We start from the raw sequence: 18,223 nt of genomic DNA on the forward strand, positions 1-18,223 counted from the left end.
TTAATAAAGACAAGGGGACCCACATGGTCTAGCCATCTACTATTTCTCAGACATTATACCCAGTGCTCAATTCTTGATCACTCCACTGGAGTCACAGACTTCCCTATAGTTATTCAGTCATGCCAGATACAGTACTCATCCACAGCTTTTGTGCTTGCTGTTCCCTGGAGATCTGCCTCCCACTGCTAGATTCACATGGCAAATCAAGCTTATAATTTTATACTTTCTCAGATTGCATGTTCTAATTCTCTGCATTCATTTTATTAATGATTACTATCTCATAGATACTCTAATTATCTCTCTCCTTTTTAACCAGTACATAATATACAGGTATCCTCCCTCTAAACCCTGTACTGGGGATTGAACCCAGGGGTGCTCTACTACTGCGCCACATCCAAGTCCATTTTATATTTTGAGGCAGAGTCTTACAAGGTTGCCCAGGTTGCCTTTGAACTTGTGATCTTCCTATCTTAGTCTCCTTGATTGCTGGAATTACAGATATGCACCACCACATCCAGCAATATATAGGTTTTGAGGACTCTATGGGATGTTAAAAAAAGTAGCATAAATTAGTAACCTGAAAACTAGAAATTTCTTCTCATAGATGTGGAGTCAGGGAAGTCCAAGATTTTGGTACCAGCAGATTCCATGTTAGGTGAGGGCCTTCTTTCTCATGGATGCCTTATGGCTGTAGGTTCATATGGTAGAAGGGGTGGGCTAGCTCCCTGGGGTCTCTTTAATAATGGCAGTCATCCAACTCATGAGGCCTCTACCTTCATGGTCTATTCACACCCACAGTCCCCTTTTTTGTAATACCATCACCTGGAGAGTAAGATTTAAACATAAGAAATTTAGGAGAACACAAACATTCTATATATAACAACAGTATACCTAAAGCATACTAATTGCCTAGCATACAGTAAGTGTCCAATAAACAAATTTGCCTCCAAATTAAAGCTTTTGCTAATTCTGGGCATTTGCTTGGGAGTAGCACCGCTGTCCTCTAATGAGGAAAACCCGTCTCTCTCTCTCTCTCTCTCTCTCTCTCAGCTTCGTTACAGGGAACCCTTTCTCAGTGGAAGCCAATCTCTCCCCCCTTTTTCTACTTTTCTTGAGTGTCTAACTCACATTATCTATCCAGAGGACCTAGTGACTTCTGTTTTTCACCCTAATGATACACAAAAACAGACAACATAACTAAATATTACTTGACCCATAACAATCGGTTAATTTGTTGTGATCAAGGAGGGAAGACAAATCAGTGTGAGGAAATTCTCTGGACCCTGTATCTGCTCTAGAGTCAGGTTGCTGGAACATACTGCTTGCCTGCATTTTATTTTGCTAATTTTTGCTAGATTGCTTATCAGAATGACCTTTTTACAATTCCACCAGCAAGGAGTAAGAGTGTTTTCTTGCCATACATTCTCATCCATTTTAACCAGTATAATAGAAGCTGACTTAACTTGTTTTACTGTGATTTCTGTAGAGTTTGTGCATCTTTTAATATGCTGGTTGGATATTAGAGCATTCTCCTTTTCATGAATTATTTATTCAACTCATTTGCATGTTTCCCAATTAGCCTACCTCTTGTTTTTCTGTTGGTATGTATTAATTTTTTGCCAATATAGGCAAAAGTATTATCTACCAGCCTCTTAATTTTCTGTAATCTTTGTTGTAATGCTATATACTTAACAAAATTCTGTAATTATCGAGTAGTCAAATCTATATATTTTTGCTCAAAGGATACTGCTTTAGAAAGTTCCAGTTTGTAAAATATTTTTATTTTTGTATTATATCAGCCAGCACATAGTTTTACCTTCAAGTGTAGGTTTTAACTCATATTAGGTCAATCTCTGCAAGTGGTCTAATGTGGAGATCCAAGTCTATTTTCCTATCTTTAATGAATATAGTTTGCTAACACCATCTACTAAAGCAATCTATTCCTTTTTATTTATCTTTGATGCCTTCTTTGTCATGAATTAAGTTATCAAATAATAGCTGTTTCTGAGATGATCCTGAGCTAACATTAATTTTTTTAATAGTGTGGTTTTTGGAATATGTCAGTATCTAATAGAGACAGTCAACAGTCTTTGCTCTTTTTTTCTTCAAAAAGAGTTCGGGTATTCTTAGATATTCTATGGAAATTCTGAAATGAGCTTGTGCATTCTTAAAAAATTATATAGTTGGAATTAAAACTGGGATTTTATTGGACTCTTCTTAGATAATTGGGGCAGACTGATATATACCCATTGTTTTATATCTATGAACATAGCATATTTCTGTTTATACTGTTTCTTTTAATTTCTTTGATATAGATTTATAATTGAGAAAACTTTCTGAGGACATGATTTTGTATAACTCTCAGGAATCATTTCTACCTGATAGGTCTAGCATTCCTGTCAAGGAAGAGGCAAAAAGGAATATCGGAAATGAAACTTTTCTCAGCGTTATTCCCTTAGAGTTTTGCTGCAGAACAAGTGGTTAGGAACAGCACAGTAATTTAGAAGAAGGCTTCTGAGGTCAGAGTCTTTGGGTTTGATTCCTGATTCTACTCTTTACTAATTTGGGCAATAAACTAACCTCAGTTTCCTCATGTGTAAAAAGAATATAACAGTAGTGACTAGTTCGCCAAGATGTTGTGAAGATTAAAGGGCAGAATGAACATAAAGTCCTCGGTACAGTGGTTGGCTTATAGCAAACATTCAAAAAACACTGGCAATTGCAAAGAGTGAACATTTGCAGCCACAGGTGTCACAGCACTACCTCAGCTCCTGCATCATAGTGAGAACCTCCTTTTCTGGAGACCAAGTCCAAGTACATCAAGTGGCTGGCTTCCCACTCTGTGGACAAAGTGCACTTTTTCTACATTTTATATTTGCTATTAGCACCTATTTAAGAAAAAGGCCTAATTTATATCCCCTGTCCTAAATTTCTGAGTCTGACTGTAATTTACAAAGGTTTAATGCCAGTAGGACATACTAAATTTTTCTGGTGCTCCTTAGGAGGCATCTGCATTTTCCAGTTCATGCTAAGGCAGCTGTCTACAATTATTTGTGATGCACAAAATGTTTAGATCTATTTATTACATCCCCTGAAATGGAGGGCCTTTTTTTAATTTTTTTTTTTTTATTTCTATGCCCATTATATGGATAAACAAATTGAATTTTGGAAACTTAAGTGACCTGACCAAGTTTCAACAGAGTCAGATTGAGTCCTGAATTCAGATCTCACTTTTACTATCATGGTCTTTCCATCTTCTCAGTGTTAAGTAACCTTCAGTAAAAAATTTTTTGACTGTAAATATCCTGTAAATAATAATTGATTGGGATTCAATAGTCAATCTGAATGATTTTAAAAAACAGAGTCCTAGATGTGAGGAGACAAATTACAGTTAATAGTTAAAAAGCTATGGGTCCTAGCTGGGTTTGGAGGCTCATGCCTCTAATCCCAGTGACTCAGGAGGCTAAAGCAGGAGATAACAATTTTTAGGCCAGCCTCAGCAATTTAGGAAGGCCCTCAGCAACTTAACAAGACCCTGTTTCAAAATAAAAAGTAAATAAATAAATAAAAGGCCAGGGATGTAGCTTAGTGGGTTCAATATTTAGTACCAAAAAAAAAAAAAAAAAAAAGGAGTATAGAGAAATTAGATAAACTATCAGGGAATGTCATCCTTAACTTGTGTTATATACACCAAGTATATTTTCAAAGCTCATCTTTTTGTGTTGGGAACATTCCATACCACTGTATTCTATTACATGACTTTAGTTTAATTTGTTTGCATAACAAGAGATTGCAATATATCTTTTTGTCTTTTGGGAAGAGAAACTTCTTTCGTGAATATCCTGCAAATCTCACAAAACCAACCAAGCCTGGAAATCCAGGAGCTTATTTCTTGAACTCCATGGCTCAATAAAGATGCATATCCTATTGCTATTTCTCATGTCTTTGGTTGGTTGAAATTTGACATAGGAGGGCACATAGCAGCTTGCCAAAATGATACCCTTTAGAACCTTTATTTTATTTTTATTTTTAAGTCAGACCACACAAAGAATTATTCAACTAGAGCAAAAGCTCTTCACACTTTTCAGAATTGCATAGGAAACTGCCAGGGAGAGTACAGCATTGTGAGAACCACAGTCTGCAAATGTCACAGCATGTGCCCCATGAGCACCTTTCTTTCCTCCAGAGATGCTCAGAGAGCTGCATGACTCTGGGCTGTTTCTCTGAAGTTCTAATGCAACCTGTGGAGGGCCCCATGACCTTGGTAACTGGAACAGCTCTTTGTGGGTTCATCCATGAATGAGGCAAAAGCACCAGCTGGGTGAATCAGAAGTGGCCTTTTGGTTTCCCAAGTCAATAAGCAAGGCCTCTGGACAGCATGTGAACTCCCTCAACTCACCCAGCACAGCAGAGGTGCCGTTTTTTTTGAGTCCTTGCTAGAAGGCAGAGAAAGAGGAAGTTCCCTCAGTGCTTAGCAACCTGTTCCTCCCCACTGCTAAAGTTTTGATCACACATTTCCCCCATAACTTAAACTTGATGAAACATATATAAATGTGGAAAGTCTTGAAGTCAACAATTGCATTGAAAAATAATGATACTGTTGACTATACAAGGTAATTTCGTCAAATCAAGTAATGATGTGATGTGTGTGGTTAACTGGATCAACCCAGGAAGTGGTTTTATTTAAAAGTTTTGTGCTCACCCCGAACCCCCGCCTTCTTTTTTTCTTCCAGTACTGAAATTAAGCAGCAGCCAACACAGGTCTACTCTTAGGACATGTGACTTTACTGTTTTTCCGTTTTTGTTCATAGTCATTAACAGTTAGGAGTTGATGGCAGTTTCAATAACAAGTCATCACTGAGAAAAGGTAAGTACGTTTTAAATATATATGGTTCATGGAATTTAAACTTGAAAATGTATGGCAGACTCCTATATCTTGATGTGACTATATGAACAGTTCTATAAAATGTGATCTTTTACCTCTTATTAAAACATAAGCTTGTTTCCTTTGGTATAGAAAAGCATGTTCTTTTCATATTTGTAGCTATCAGATTCTAACGTCCTTTACTAAAATATTATACTATGATCTTTCACTGAGACTTTTAGACTAAAATATTAACTATAAAATACAGTATAGTTTAATTGGAAGGTGCTTTTAAAAATAACTACTAGAAAAAACTGTGGGTTTATATACCTTTAACTGACTGTTTTATAAAAGGTTGGATTATTCAAGATCCAGATAATGAGAGACAAGAAGGCATTTCATAACAGCAATAAACAACATCTTAGATTTCAATAATCTTCCTTAAAGCATGGTGTTAAAAGGCAGCATTAAAAGCCCTTTTAAAAAGGTTCTCAAATATATAGTATAATTAATCACCATTAAAGCAAGTTTTAGAATATAATAATATTTTCTGTCATAATAATTGAATTTTTTGCCTAAATCTTATTAATACCTATGGTAAATTCAGGGCAGTTTTCTAATTCATAAACAAAACTTTTTGTTTGAAAGAGATGTCACAGCCGATTTCACTGAAGAACTTACTTCCGTGAAGAAAGGCAAACTCCAGATGTATTTTTGTTTTAAAAAGTAATCATATCTTTTCCTTTATTCGAGTATTAAAAATAATAAACCTTAGAAAATTAGAGAATTTTTAACCATAAAATAACAAGAATTTTTCTTTTTATTGAGTTTTTGCTTTTCTGAAACATTTTATGTGCTATAACAAATATGCAGAAATGTCTAAATATTGCCAATTTCAGAGACAAATGCCTAAAATAAATCTGAATGTATATTTTGAAAAGAATTTTAATAAAAGCCCAAGATATTATGCACTCATCCCTAATATTATTTTTATTGTGCTATTAGATGGAAAAAACGATGGCCCCAAACACTGATATTTTTGTATTATTAAAAAATGGTTAGAGGGTTGATAAGTCACAACAGTTTCTTTTCTTTTATTGTCTTCTATTGAAAGACACATATAAATGTTTTTTGACATGGTCAATTTAGTAGGAAATTATTAGGCTTACCAGCACACTCCATTTTAAGAACTCTTCAATTGTCAATACTGAAGATAGCTACTTGTTGACTATTCAAATGCTTATAGAAAAATAGAGATTAGGATATGGTGTCCAACACTGTTTTTTATTGCTAGAGTGTAAGAAAACCCTGGTAATATGTATTTGCTTTGATATTCTGATTAGAATTTCAATTTGTTGCATTTCCTCACAATGGAAAGCACTATTTGAATCTGTCTTTAATATTGCGGTTCTGAACCTCTGCATCATAGAAGCTGTATAATTCAGATAATTTTGGTTGATATGTTATTACTTTATTTCTTTGTATTATGAAAGAGCATCACATGAATAAGCATATGTAGTACTTACACATTAACAAGAATGAATATCCTGATAATCATCTGACATGAAAGAAAAGTCCACAAAAGTTCTTAAAACTGTTTAATAATTTTAAGAACCAAATTCTTTGGAAAAATATTTCCTTAAGAAATTGCAAAATTAAAATATAAATATTTTATAAGGTATAAAATTAAGGAGAAATTAAACTACTTGGAATGGATTTAGATAAAGCAATGATTGGGGTAATAGGTAAACTATGACCCTTTCAGAATTGTTTTTAAATATAGGCAGGAAATAATCACCTGAGTGTTCAGATGTAATTTTAACCAGATAATTCCCAAGTGTGTAATTCTACTAATATTTCAATGAAATTGACACAGGTGCATTAAAATAGGTTGGAAATAATCTAGAACTTGTATATTATTAATTTATATTAATTAACACAATAACATTAATGTTAGCTAATATTGGTTATCAGTATTCTATAATTTAATATTAATTAATATTATACATTGATATAACTATATTCTTATGTAATTATATTTCACATTATGTATGTATACTTATGTTGTATTATATATATATATATATATATATATATATACACACATTTATATATAAGTTATTGGTGTTCCTCATCTGGACTGATGAGACAAAATGAGTTACGACTGTCAACTATAAATGAGTTACTGAAGATTACTAGCTCTTAATACTTTTAGATAGGTAAATAAGGACCAACGTTTGGGGAAATAAAACAATAGAGACAAATTTCATTTTGAAAGTCATTTTGTTAAAAGAATATCAAGTTTTTGTCAGCATTCAGCAAAACAGAAAACAGAAACACTTTCTGTTTATTCCTGCTTTTGCCCCCTTTCAGTGTTCTGTTTAGAGCTACAGGCACTGTTCCTAGTTTAGAGGCCCACAACTTTGGTACTTTGAAGTATACACCCAACTTGCTCCTTCCCTTCCACTCCCATTGCCTTTAAAATGCACTCATCCCATCTTCTAGCACTTAGGAAATCTGATACAAACAATCCATTCTCACAGAGGTCTATAGAGCTTCAACATCCTCGCTAGGACTTGCCTTCTGCTCCCAGTAGAATTTTAACAGGTTCCTTCAGCAGACAGGGCACAAATCATGGGTTAAACGCTGGCATTCCAGTTTCAAGAAAAGACTGATACCAGGGCAAATAATTGAGGAGAGATATTTTGTGGGAGAGTGCTTTGTCACCATTGGTTCTGCATGTAATATTTAAAGAGAGTTAAGAGTGTCTCACATGAAGGACCCAACAGAGATGTCCACATTTCTGTAACATATTCCTGAAGAAATATATACTTTCATATAGCAGATGAAAAATAATTGCACTACATTTTCAATTTTTATATTGAATTCTTGATATTATTTTTAGTATTTCAAATTTTGGATATTTACACTTAAAAATATTTAACATTGTCAATTATTGCATACATATATTTTGAAAAATCATGTAATACTCTGAATTTAACCATTTAGATACCAGAAGCATATTTTTATACTTAAAAAAATAAATGATATATGACTAGACATGGGAATGTATTTGTAAGTCTTCTAAATTTCAGTTTAGAGTAGGCTAAATCTTTTCATTTTCAAATTATAAAAAATGAGTTAAAACTGGACTAGGCAATAACAACGTTTCTTATTTTTGAGAAGTCCAAGGATAACAAACTCAGGAATGGCAATCAATATTCAGGAGCTCACATATGTTATCAGGCTTAGGCCTCAATTTTTTTTTTTTTTTCATTCTTGTGCTCTTCACTGTGCTGTAAATAGTTTTGTCAGAAGCTCTCACTGAGTTAACAAGAAGGTTTTAAGTTTATGCCTGATCCTTTCAGTAAAATGTGTCAAAGAATGCCTTTTCCCATCACCACAGACCCTCAGATTTGGGTCTGGTTGGAGGAAACTGAGTCACATCATCATGGCAGACCAACCAATGGATCTGGACAGAAACACCCCAAGAACAGCTCATGTCACAAGCCCACTCTTGCACTGACAGCACCTGCACATGTTGCTCAGGATGCTTAGCTGAAAAGAGGTGCCTCACCAAGCAAAAATTAAAATGCTTTCCAGAGGAAGGGTGGTTGCATCCTCATGGGCAATAGCCACAGAACTCCACTAGAGAGCCACATATGGTCACAATTAAAAATATTACTTCCCAACTTCTTCAAACTCTGGAGACAAAAATACACTCTTAGTTTAAAGATACGTCAGAATAAAACAAGTGTTTCAATCAAAGTGAAATAAAAATATTTTTCAATAGCTACTCCCTACATGAAAACCTCTTAAAATATTTGTCTTCTGAAAGTTTATAATCTTAAATATGAAAATTATATTAATTATTAAATAAAGATAAATGTAACAAGTACCATAGAAAGATACAAATAATCTCCTATTGCAGTTCAGAAATCCACCTCACATTTTTGTATTCCTGTTATTTACCAGGCCATAAACTAGAAACTTCTTTGGGTCTTATACATTTGATAATATCATATTTGGTAATTCAGAACAGCTTTGGAGGAAGTTTTAGGGTAATTTTCAGAGAAAACTATCCCAAATGAGAGGAAGAAAATGTGTCAAAGTAAAAACCATGGAATGTCAGAGAAGGTTGAAGAAAAAGAAAATTGTCCGGTTTTGTTAGATGAAAGTATAGTAATGGATGTAAGGCCAAAAAGATGATTTGAGGTCATGATAGAATCAACCTGCAGGGCAATTCTGACTCTGGGTTATAAGTAGCAACTGTGTTTTTAAGCAGGGGGTATACATAATCATATGTGCACACTTTGATATTATGGTGGCTTACTTTGCACCAGAATTTATTTGCTTCTTCCACCCACCTCATTGTTAAGTTCCACACTCTTCCCGTTGCTCTGTAGAAATGGCTGCACTTCATGAAGGGGGATGTACCTATCAGGACGGCCCCTGACTTTCCTGCCAGGGACTGAGATGCTTATCCTGGCTGTAGTTGTAATGATCTTTTCTTTTTTGTGAATGTCTTTTTGCTTGTTTTTAATATGAAAATAAGTCTTACAATGAGATGATTAAAAATCAAAATTTAATTTATGTATAAAATTTGCAGAGAAAACCTTTCTCATATTTTCATTTTTATCTACATGTTCACTCCCAAATTAATACAAAAGGTAATAACTTCTCACTTTTTTATCCTCCACTCTTTTTTCGTGCAAAAGGCACAAGTGTTTATATATGTGTGTATTTATGTGTGTGTATATGTGTGCATGTGTGTATATGCTTATGTGTGTCCTTTAATATAGTAAAGGTAGCATGTCTACATGCACTTCTCCACTTTGATTTTTTTTCTTTTAGCAATACAGCTTGACAATATTTTCATAACAAAAATAAAATACTCTTTTATGTCTTCTGACACCTGTACAATGTTATGCTATGCAGATATATCATGCTTAATTTAATCGGTATTTTATTAAGAGTTGTACTCATGGGAATTTTCAGTTTTTTGTTAATATAAAGAATGTCTTCATGTAATTATGTAGATTTAAAAACATATGAATGGGATGAATTCCCAGCAATGCTATTTATGAGATAAGGGATAAAATAATTTTGATAGTTGTTGCCAGACTATCTTTCATGTTAGTTATAGCTTTTTGAACTTCCACCAGCACTTGAAGAGAAAGCTGGTAGAAGAAGCTCAGTATCTTTTTTAACAGATCGGGTTGCCAAACTCCTCAGGTTTCATTAATTTGCAGAAAACTGTATCTCAATACAATTATATTTGTTATTTCTGCTATTAATCTGTTTTCAAAAGATTAAAGGTGTATTATTTTCCTCATAACAAAATAGACTCTCTCTTTACTGCATAACTGAGGACCAAAACATTAATGAAGTTCAAGGCTTGGAGTGAGTTGTCAAAGGATATAAGGAAATAGGGATAGCATATGCAAAATACTCCTTTTCTAAAGATTGAATCAGGCAATATCTAAAAAGAGGGATGCAATATGAATGTTCAAGTGAAGGAGGAGAAAAAAATAATGCACATAAAATGAATAAATCCAAAAACCTAACAGGTCTCAGAGGAGACTAAGACAGATGGGTGTAATCACTAGCTAAGGAGATAAATAACCTTAAACAGAAGGAAGAGCACTTTAATGAGTGTGAATATAGATGAATTAGATGTAGATAAGATGAAATTTGGAGAGGAAGTTGAGGGAATTCATGCTTCGTAGTTTCTATCTTCACTGAAATAGTTGGAAAGTTCATCTGGTGACAGTATTTCCTAAAAGCCAGAAAGTAACCTTGTCAATAATGTACAATACAATTGTGGGTTTTAAAACAGATTGTTTTTCTCTTAAATGGGCATTAGCCCAATTAAATTCAACTTGATAAATAATTCTGAACTTCAAGAAAGTACACTGTATAGTACTGAGAATTACTTTATGTTTATAGAAAATGAGGGACACAAAGAATTAGGCATACTGTCCAGTCAGAAAAAAAAAATTCTGTTTTGGTGACACTGGGAATTGAACTCAGAATCTCCTGCATGCTAGGCAAGGGCTCTGCCATTGAAAAAATATTTATGTAACTAAGAAATACACAGCAAAAAAAAAAAAAAAAATCAAATATAAATCTATACTTATGAATCCACTTCTGCAGAAATGTTATAGTACAAAGTTCCAAAGGTCTTTGTTTTACCAAATTTAATGGCCACTTATGCATCTTCACATTGTCCACTGTGCTATCAAATGCTCCTTGCCTCTTGCAAATGTCTTTTCATTTAGTTTCTCACATATTTCTTTCTCCCCGTTTCCTCCAAACTAACTGGATGATCTTTCCCTGTCTGTTTTGCTAATTCCTCTCATCTAGCCTTCTTAAATGCAATGCTGAACTTCCCTGAGATCAGTTGTCAGACATCTACCAGAAATGATCCTAACTCTTCCTCTAACTTTAATTCTATGTGATCTTATTTAGTTTCACACTAAATACTATCTATACACTAATTAAATCTCAAGACTCCAACCTTTCTCAGCTTTAAAACTATACATGCAATTGTCTACTCATTATCTCTACTTGAATGTCTAAGGAAAATCAACATAAGTGTATTTAAGAGAAATCACTTAATTACTGCCACCTTCCCCCTCAACCCAGCCTGATTCTTGTTTATCGTCTCTACTTCAGTTCATGGCACCATCAGTCATCAGTCTTTTCAGGACTATCCTAAGAATTATACTTGATTCCACTCTTTCCCTCCCTTTCCCTCATCTTATCTCCACCCAACTCATTAGCAATAAGTCTAACCTGCAAAATAGAGCATTAGCTTCCATTATTCTGTGTACTTACCTTCTCAATAATGGTTTTTGCTAAGGTGTACCTTTTCTCTGTCATACTTTAATTTTTCGATTTTCTTGTGTCTGTTGGTACAATGACTTTCCCTTACAACTTGAGAAATTAATACCCCACAATATATGACATTTTGATGACATTAAATTTTAGACAAAACCACACTCACAAATTCACTGTCTGGTTTCAAAAGAGGGGAAATCGTAGGAACATATGGAACAATATTGATTTGCACATATGTGAGTTAACTCAAGAAGGTTGAAGGGGTGGGACATTCTGCAACCTTTGATTATTGTGTTTTGGGCCTAAAGGTGATTTATGCTGGAATTTATTATTAAATTATTTTGATGGCAAGAAAACCGGAAGTCTCAAAAACAGAAAATATTAACAAAAAATACAGAAAAATTTAATAAGAAGCAAAAACTTTTTATATCCTATGTACAATCTATTTTCTTTCAAATTGTTGCTATTGTTTACATGAACCCATTTTTATTGCATTCATAAGTTTTATATTCATAAAATACTGATTGAATGTCTTGGGCTTTTTTAGTTAACAACTGTACACTTCACAGGAATGAATTAGATATAGGAAAGGGGAAAAGAAATGTCAGAATATACTGAATTCAATAATTTTTTTTTATCACCTCCATTTGTTATCGCAGAATTCTTTGGGCTTTCCTCCCTGTATCTACATTTACATAGTAGTCATCGCCAAGCAGTAGCCAGAGTAAACTCTTCAGACTTAGACCACATAACTTTCCTAAGGCATTCCAGATGATTTTCTATGATACTTCAAATTAAATCCAATCTCCTACCATGATTTGGAAAACCCTTTCTATCTCATCATTCTGCTTTTGTTTTCCTTCATATCATTTTGTATATTATTTATCTTTCAGATTGTTGTGGAGCTATTTTCACCTTAGAATATGTGGTCCATAAAGTATTGACCTCGTCTATTTTTTAAACTACCAATTACTTAGCACCTAGAACAACAGTAGGCAAAATAATGAACGGTAATAAATATTTAGTGAAATAATAAATGCTATAAAAGTTACTATGGGTTGTAGAAGCAGGGAAGGATTTCTGGAGATGTGTTAATTTCCTTGTTTCTAAAATAGAGGAAAATTTAAGAAAAGTTACAAATATATTTCTAGCAATCGACGTTATATCACACACACACTGTGTTTTGAGTAAAGGCAATGATGAAAGGTTGGATAGTGTCCATTACATACTATGACACTTTGTGAAAATCAGAAAACACAACGCACACTTGAAAACATATTGCCAGAAATTGATGGAAAACACAAATCATCTCTAAGTGTTTAAAGTTTAAGCTAGTTTACTAAGTTGGTGGCATTAAATTCAATAATTTTGTATTTGTTTAGATTCATTTTCTAAACACTTAGAGAACATTTTGCCTAGTCTCTACTGATTTATTTCCAAGCATAGAGTCAAAGAACTCTTTTTAAAAGAGCTGTGACAGGTAACATGCTCAGGAAATGGAGTGCTGAGTCAAGGGAAACTGCTGTTTTTGTTCTTTTATCTTTCTGCTTTAGTTAATCTCATATTTTTAGGGACTAGAAACTGAGCAGCGAAACTCAGATTCACATTTCTGCTAGATGCACTGGGAGAATCAAGTAATCTGAGTCTTTGATTAATTCTGCTTATTTTTATTTTTGAGTGTCCTCCTAAATGAAGTAGGCTCTTGGAGGGGAAAATGTGTATTATTTATCCCACTGTGGAAAGAGCTGTGGTGCTAGCAGAAATAGACAATCTTCCCTCATTCTCAAGTACTCATAGTAGCATGAGACATTTAGCAATACAAATTGTTAGAGTTGGATTGTTCATGATTATCATTGTAGCTATGATATTTTTTGGTGTATATAATGGGTATTGTATTTTGCATACCTAATAACGTGTTATCCACAAAAATTATATAAAGGGGTTAGTATTCTCATTTTAAAGATAAGGAAGGTTATCTTTAAAAGGTTAATAGATTAAGCACCCAAATTTACAGAGCCATTTGGGAGACTAGATCAGGATTTGTAGACAGACCTGGGGAGTGCAAAATCCACACTATTTTCATTATATTATAGTATATTTTCTAAGGCTATTAAATGTCAGCAGTTAGGCACTGTTGAGTTTCATTCATGAGACCTTAGAGTCTGCAAGACTCTAAAAGAATCCTGCTTTGTTCAGTATCTAAAACAAAGCCATCTGTGCAAAACTTGTTGCTTGTTCTGTACATGTATTTCCTTATGTAGAGGTGTTTAAAAACATGTGAGTAAGAAAACATTTTTTGCCTTAGTTTCTGTCATCTTGCAGGTACCAATTTCTATCCCTCTTTTTTTGTCTCTTTTGTTCCCTGTGTTTCTCTTCAGTCCTTAAATTCTTCTTAAACCCACATTGTACCATATGACAACTAATCACCAGCAACTATTGAACCCTCAAAGTGCGGTTAGTCTGAATTGAATGTGAAATAAATATCAGATTTCAAAGCCTTAGAACAAATGAAGAGAATGTAAAATATCTCATTAATATTTTTGCATTAATTATATGCTGAAATTGTTGAATTTTGACAAATTGGGCCAAATAAAATATATTCTTAAAGTTAATTTCACCTATTTCACTTTACTCAGACAATGTAGCTAATGGAAAATTTTTAATTACAGGTGTAACTCACATGACATGTCTTTTTTCAAGACATTTTGATATTTTTATTCACTCACATGATTTAAATGGAATCCCTCAGATATGATCCTTAAATTTCCATCTGTGGTCTTACATCTCTCCCAAGATTGTTCCTTGTTTAGAATTATCACTTGATATTCACAGTGTCTCATCTGAAGTTCAATCTGAATATGTCCCAAGTTAAACCATTGCTTCCCCCATGGAATCCTTCTAATCCCATTAAATGTACTTCTAAGGATCTTTCTCATCTTTTTAAGGTTGAGACACCTATATTCCTGAAATCATCTACACAATTTATCTTCAAATTGCCATGGATCCCTCCACTTCACTTATTACTACATCCAGTCAATTGCTGTATGTCAGCAGCACCCACTCTCTTCTATTTTCATTTATTCATAACATCTATCAAATCTTGTCTAGACTGTAGCAAAGGAGTCTTAATTGCTTTCATACTACCATTTTTTTCTCCTTTATCATGCCTATTGCAAAAGTATTTTATGTCTTCAAGGTGATGGTTGGGTTCAAGTTAAAGTTAACTAATAAAGTAAGAATGTCTATCTATCGTCTATTTATAGTCTATTCGGAGATTTTTAAATGATTTTTTATATATCTTTTCACTTGATCATTCACTCAAGCCAGTGAGAAAAGCAGTATTTGTTTTTTAAAGTTTTAACGTATGTTAATAGTACACATTAATGGGGTTCAGAGTGATTTTTGCATACATGTATATAGCTTGCACCAATCACATTGAACATAGCAGGAGGCAAATTGAACATAGGATAAGGCAATGAAAAATGAAGAATCTGAATTGTGTGGGGATACCTATTTGAAGTGTAAGCATTAGGAAATTAGAAAAAACAAAGTTAAACCCTCTATTCCACCACTTCCTAGATATATAAATTATTTTGGCAATTCACTTAATCTTTTTGAGTTTCCTCATCTATAAAATGGGGAGTGTTCTCAGAAGGAAACAAAGAAAATAATACATGTAAAAAACTTTTCCTATTGTATGTTATACAATAATTACTTTTAAAAGGTCAAATGTAGTGGTGATAGCAGCAGTAGCAGTAATGGTTTTATTGGTTGTCTTGAATCAAACAGTGGCCATCTTACCCTTTTCTGTGATATAAAATCAGACTAGTATAATTTTAGTTTATCTCAATTCTAAGTTATTATGATAAGATGATGCAACCCATGAAAGCAAATTCTTATTAGTTTCATTTCCTCCATATAGCTGTGTGGGAAGAGAGTGAAGAGCTCTTTTCTTGTTTGTTTACTAACTTTTGGTTGATATGGAAATTTGATACCAAGAAGTACAAGATGTGCCCTCACCAAAAATACCCTTTAATTTTGAAAAATTCATGCTTACCACACTGAGCAATTCCAGAAGTGGTAGGCAGCCACAACTTCAGCACCAGAAATTAAAATGAAACAAAGGGAATCTAAGATGAAAGAAGAGAGATGAATATAGAATTTTTTTCACCCATTTTTATTCTAAATCTAATTATTTTCTAGGTAGTAATTCAGATGGTCCATGAGGCAGTTTTGCTGGGGTCCTAGCCAAATATGTCTGAGAAAGGAAAATAAGAAAGGGAATTGGAAGTTTCAGCATCTACGTTGTTGGCCAAGTTAAGAAGTCTTTGTCTTATTTTTCCCTTGGGAAAACTTAGTATGAAAGCAATTATATAAGGTCATCTAAATAATGAGAGTGAGGTGTGGAAGTAGGAAGTCCAAGTGCTGACAAAACACTAGAAAGGTAGCTGGTGCTGACTTTGGAGAACCTCTGGGTCCCATGGCTTCTTGTCAACAGGCTCTAAGTAAGCAGTCTGGCTTTGGAAGATAGATTAGCAAGTGGGTAGGTGGTTGGATCAGGGTGGGAAATCATCTTGATAGGAAAACTAGATACTAGCCAGCATGGGGCAGAGATAGGGAAGGTGAGATATAGGGATTATTCTGGTTCCCCTGACCATAATTCACTATAGCCCAGGCCCATCTGGTTGCTCTAGATGTGGACAAGTAGCGATAAAACACTGGAAATGACACTTGGGATTGACAGGGATTCTCAACCATTCTAAGCATTTTGGGAAACTAATTTGTTGGAAATGCTCATGATACTAGGGGTTTCAGACAGAAGATTTCAGATAGCACTAAGAATCTATAATGTTTGAGGTACAATGTGGACAACAACACTGACAAATATAGTGTTTGACTTTAAGGAATTCACAGAAGGGACACACAGCTCAAATAGAGAAGAGAAAACAATTGTGAGTCAGGTTATCAATATCTGCCAAAATATAATAGGAACAGCAAAGTAGGTCAGAACAGAGAAATGAGAGAAAGGAGAACTTGCTTAGCAATAGCTAAGAGCACAGTACAGTACTCTGTTCTTTGGAACTGAGATAATGTTGAGAAAATGGAAGAATAGAATGGTAGGATAAATCAAACATTCTACCCATAAACCTCTTTTTAAAGCAGTGGTACAAACACAATCTCTTGGTTCTGCTCTTCATTTGCAATCTGATCATCCTATATTTAAGAAGAGCAAAATATTGAAAATTTTATTTACTAAATACACAACAGAAACCCCACTCAACCCACACATCAGAGGAGCAATGCTCCTAGAGGTGATTGATGTCAGAGATCACTATCACTAATGCCTCCACACTAGTTAGGACATCTATGCAACAGAAATGGGCAAGAGAGGACCTAGGGACCAGAGAGAATCTGTCTAGCTAAAGGACAGAAATGCTGCCCACCTCCAGCTGACTGTTTCCTCTCGACTAGTTTGCTACATCTAATGATTTTTTAAGAGAAGAAATGTAGACACCTTTTTTTCTTTTTTCTTTTAAGTAACAGCCCTCCTTTTTCAATTGGAAATTGATTCAAAACATTCCAAAACATTGTTCAGGCCCAACAACATATGTCTGTGGGTTGAATTTGGTTGGCAGTCTGCCGATTTTCCACCTCTTCCTGAATTTATAACTGCTCCTAAGAAAGCAGGAGCAGAGTGCCATGATTAGAGAGAACAAGAGTCCTCCAAATAACTTCTGTATATCCAATAAATCCTAATAAATGTTTAGAGACTGACTAGAACATTCAATTATTCTGTGTAAAGACATCCATTTATGTATAGCTTTTCATTTAGGTCTTTGTTTTGTCTGTCTAGCTTTCATGACTGAGTTCATTTTCTTAACTAGAAAGAATAAATTTTCTTCTGCTGCCAACCCTCCCCAAAGCATTTTTAAAATCATTAAAATATGTTTCCAAAAGTTTAAGTTTACTAAGTAATAGTGAATATATTACTCTTTCTTTCAGCTTATATTTATGAATCACATGATACATTTTATGGACCAGATAGCTATACGTGTATGGGTACACTGTTATGGGGTATATAAAAAGGTGATTTATATGCCTTTGGTAAAGATAATGATAGTGACAACTGTTCAAACGCACTTACACATATGCATGCTCACACATACATAAACATACTCATGTACATGAAATTCACCAGAGCACAAGATGGGGAAATGTAGCCTGGGTGTGGTTGTGTAACCCAGTTCATTACACATGCTATCTATTCAGAGAAGAGATTCTCTTAAGTCTCCAAAGTGGTCATGACAAAGGATATATGCAAATAAAGGCAAGACAGAAGGTAAAAATACCACTTAATAATAAATAAGATAATCCTGATAACCATTTTAAGACTTTAAATATTTATGCATTCTCTTTTACCTTCAATGTGCCCAAGAAAAAAATCCTATATTTTACTTTGTGAGGAGCCTAACTTAAGACAGAATTTGCGATAGTGATTCAGCAATTAGCTGGAAC

At 34.0% G+C, this 18,223-nt stretch overlaps 1 protein-coding gene across 2 annotated transcripts in view; it reads left to right on the plus strand.

Annotated features, from left to right (window-relative positions):
* The first annotated feature begins 4,735 nt into the window (after positions 1-4,735).
* Positions 4,736-18,223, plus strand: part of Arhgap15 (Rho GTPase activating protein 15) — a 587,323-nt gene continuing 573,835 nt past the window's right edge. For both annotated transcript variants that reach the window (XM_047547716.1, XM_047547718.1), the window contains exon 1: positions 4,736-4,867. The gene's annotated coding sequence lies outside the window, so the exon portion shown is untranslated. The remainder of the gene's footprint in view (positions 4,868-18,223) is intronic.

This window comes from Sciurus carolinensis, chromosome 3 (genome assembly GCF_902686445.1).
Source record: "Sciurus carolinensis chromosome 3, mSciCar1.2, whole genome shotgun sequence".
Classification (NCBI taxonomy): Eukaryota; Metazoa; Chordata; class Mammalia; order Rodentia; family Sciuridae; genus Sciurus; species Sciurus carolinensis.